Consider the following 3,934-nt stretch of genomic DNA (forward strand, 5'->3'; position numbering starts at 1 on the left):
TTTCCTGATTGCCCTCGCCCTAGGAGACAAACTTACTCAGCTAAAGTCTGTGATAATTTCCTTATATTTGTATTCCTTTTGTACTATTACTTTGGGGGGAAGCTGGTATTTTTTCTCGCTAGATGACATTTAATGGACGGCAACTAGGCAACTGGATAATTTGATAAAGTGACAAAGCGATTTAAGTTTTCATACTCCTCCCCCCGAATTTCGAATTCCGATCTCCTTCTGGAGAAGGAAGCCTCTAACCGTTGGCATTTGAGGCGAAAAGATAGGGTAATGGATTGATATTAATATTTACTATCAGATGCCAAAGTGTAGATTTCGTGATTTATCTTCTTAAATAGGTCAACGTGATATGGAGTTCAGATTGAAGGTTATCATATTTTATTGTTAAAACCTAAAGGATGTGCGCAATGAATACAACCTCTTACAATTCAGCAAACAAACATCAGCCTAGTAATCAAAAGAAATATATACTGTGAATGAAAAACGCTTACATAATACATTGGTAGATACGATATCGATTACAGTCGTCGATTAAACGCTTTCTCCGTCTCAAACGCGTTTTATATCGTAGATAGAAAAGAAAATATAGTGTTCAGATATGCACTTATTTCATATTTTTTTTCCTTTAAAGTTCGTATAAAGTCAATCTTCACCGCGCAAAGGGAGCCTCTCGCATTGCCAGTATGCAGGAGGCAAATGCCTCCACCACAGGCATATTATATTCAGTGTTTTTGGAATATTCATTCGATAGTATATGGAGATATACCAGAAACTCGAAACTTTCAACAATTCTATATGAGCATTTTCCAACATCTGGTAAATCTGGAAGAGAAACGAAATACAAGTGTTCCTCAACCATGAAACCTAGGCAATATCCTTCTTAATGCATTCATATATGTGCAGACTGCAAGAACCTACTATTGAATTTTTAGCTTTCCAAAGAAAGTCGTTTCGTTCATTTTATCACTAGCATGTCGTATAAATACCCAGTAGTGCTTGCAAGGGCAGTGTTAACTATTGACAGAGCCTTAAGTCATAAATGCAGACGATAGCAGCGTGCATGCGTGAATTCCGAACAACCCTTTTACAGCTCAAACAATCGCCAACCGATGATATCAACTTAATAATAATATTAGCATGAACATGAGTTTATTATCTTCCGGAAGTATGAATAATATTTGATGTATTCACTGGAAGTGCCTTTTCGCTTCTCGGAGTATCTATAATGATATATTAGGATCAGCGGTGGGATTCTAACTCACGCCTCCGAAGAGACTGGTGCTTAAAACCAGTCACTGAGACCGCTAGGCCATGCTCTTGAGTTTCCCTTCTACGGAGTAGCAATGGCATTTCCAGCGTGATCCTAAGATGCGATTATGCGCAAGAATATCCTTTGATGCATATGGAAAAATATAATAGCATAATTATATAAGAACACACACAATGACGATTTCCATTTCTCTTCCAAAAGTAGTTATTACCTCCAGTTAACTCTAAAGTAAATAGTAATAAACGAATCTCGTGCAAGGCGGAAACAAACAATGTTAAACGTTTATCTTCTTGTAAACGACCACTATTGGTAAAGCTAATAATCCTCAAACACTATTTTATATCACGGAGAAAAAACATGGATTATCTTACAAACACGTTTATTTAATTTCTTACATTTAAAATTTTGCCTAGTCACTCCGCCTCGTATACCAATCTTCTCCGCGCAAAGGGAGCCTCTGACCGATGCCCACCGAACCTTCTCGCCTTTCGTGGTGTGCTGATGCTCCTGTGTAGGAGCATCATTTGGATATTTTGATATATTTGGCGTTCGATGAACAGGACACTTTCCTGAAACTTGTAAGATGGGTGTGACATCCACATTAAAAGAAACGCAGAAGAGGGAAGTTGTTGTAGAGATCATCGTACAGTATTCTGATCTGAAGTAGTGTTATGAAATGTGCTGTGATATGGCCTACAACCTTAGTATTTCGCTGCGTACCCTTGCAGCTAAGTAAGGTCAAGCGACGCATGGAAATCATTAACAAAAGGAATGAGTAAATGATCTCAGTAATATTTCAACCCAGTTCCCTTATCGAGACGCATCCCCAAGATTACCAAAGATCTTTTGCGAAGAAAGACAAAGATTCTTCATATTTTCGTTTCCGACAAGATTATATTATTATTCTCTAAAGAGTTAGCTACAAGGAATAATTGCCTTTAACGGTGAAACCACCATTCCATATGCTCTTAATTCAGTTTGTTTCAGTTCATCCTTAAAGGAATCAGAGGTTGTAGTTATTAGGTACATGGAGAGAGTAAAATTGATAAGAATACTTCAAAAAGTTTTGTGTGGGGGGGGGGTGAGCGAAGTAGGAAATAATTTTTGCCAAAAAACATTTAATGGGAGGGATATACACAGTTGGTCGATTTCATAAATTGTTCAATGTTATAATATTAGTAGGTAGTGTGGCCGAGCGGTCTAAGGCGCTGGTTTAGGGCACCAGTCTCTTTGGAGGCGTGGATTCGAATCCCACTGCTGTCAGTGATTTTAGCACTTTATCGTTGCCTTCATGTCGGGGTAAAGGGCTAAAGCTACCCCGAGAAGCTAAAAGGCATTTCCAGTGAGAAGATATGAAATATATGATCATTTCAAGATGTGAAGCTAAGAGTTTTGTCAGCATTCAAATTAGGCCCATGTCGTTATTATGAACTACCAAATGATTGATAAGATCTAATATACTTATTTGAAAAAATCGCAGGTAATTGTACAGTAAATAATAAAACATCACTCATGTCTAAGAATTAATCCAAAGAGATCAGTCGTCTGTAAATTCCGATGATCTGATAGATTTGTCCTGACCATAGAATGACGAAATAATAATAAATAATTTGTTACATAATCAATTCACTCATTTTCAAACAACGTGACTTCGGGTTTGCGGTGAAACAGCGAGGTTAAAGGCCAGATCACGTCACATTTCATCACATCCCTCTCGGTCGGAATACTATCCGATGGCCATTATGTAACTTTCCTCTTTCCCGTTTCATTTGATATCCAGAAGATGAAATAAATTCACGTAAGAACACAGAATGACAATTTCCATTTCTCTTTTAACCGTAGTTATTAATCTCGACTAACTCTTGAATCTCGTCTAAGACGGAGAGAGAAAATAAAGGATCTTGTAAGCGACCTCTGTTAACTTTTACGATGTGTTCCGACATTAGAAGGAACAAGTAAAAGAATTAGGTTAAACAGTAGTGATGCACTGTAGTGATAATTCACATAATTTATAAACATCTCTGTCATCACTTAACCTTACCTGACTCAGGGATACGCGGCCAAGAGTCAGGTTAAAATTCAAATCACTCCGCATTTCATCACACTACTTCGCATAAGGATACTGCACGATGACCACCAAAGCAACTTCCCACATTCCCGTTTCTACTGATATTGGTATCCCGCTCTCAGACTTCAAGAGACTTTCTGGTCCGCAAACGCCAATTGTATCAAAAGTTCCTGATGATGTTCCATTGTGCACACCACTTCCTGGGATCCCCTTGGAGATGCCTGTGGTGGAGGCGGTTGCCTGCCGTGGAAGAGCATTGCGGAAGACGAGAAGGTCCGGTGGCCGTCGGTCAGAGGCTCCCTTTGCGCGGAGAAGATTAGTATACGAAGTAGAGAGGGAGGAGTAACTTTATACCTTTAAAACATATATTAAATAAATGGGTATATAAACCATTCCATGTTTGATTTATTCGTTTTATCAACGTTTTGTCGACACCATATCACTTTCTGTATAGTCAGTTCATCCCCTCCACCAATTATTGAATTTTGCCAACAAGTTATAACATCTAATATAATCCTGATATTAAAAGGCATTTCCAGTGAGAAGATATGAAATATATGATCATTTCAAGATGTGAAGCTAAGAGT

The 3,934-nt window shown here is 38.2% G+C and overlaps 1 non-coding gene across 1 annotated transcript; it reads left to right on the forward strand.

Annotated features, from left to right (window-relative positions):
• The first annotated feature begins 2,460 nt into the window (after nucleotides 1-2,460).
• On the forward strand, nucleotides 2,461-2,542 carry Trnap-agg. Its single transcript has one exon. It is a non-coding gene; the product is annotated as a tRNA-Pro (tRNA).
• The last annotated feature ends 1,392 nt before the right edge of the window (nucleotides 2,543-3,934 follow it).

The sequence above is a fragment of the Penaeus monodon genome, chromosome 22 (assembly GCF_015228065.2).
Source record: "Penaeus monodon isolate SGIC_2016 chromosome 22, NSTDA_Pmon_1, whole genome shotgun sequence".
Lineage (NCBI taxonomy): Eukaryota > Metazoa > Arthropoda > Malacostraca > Decapoda > Penaeidae > Penaeus > Penaeus monodon.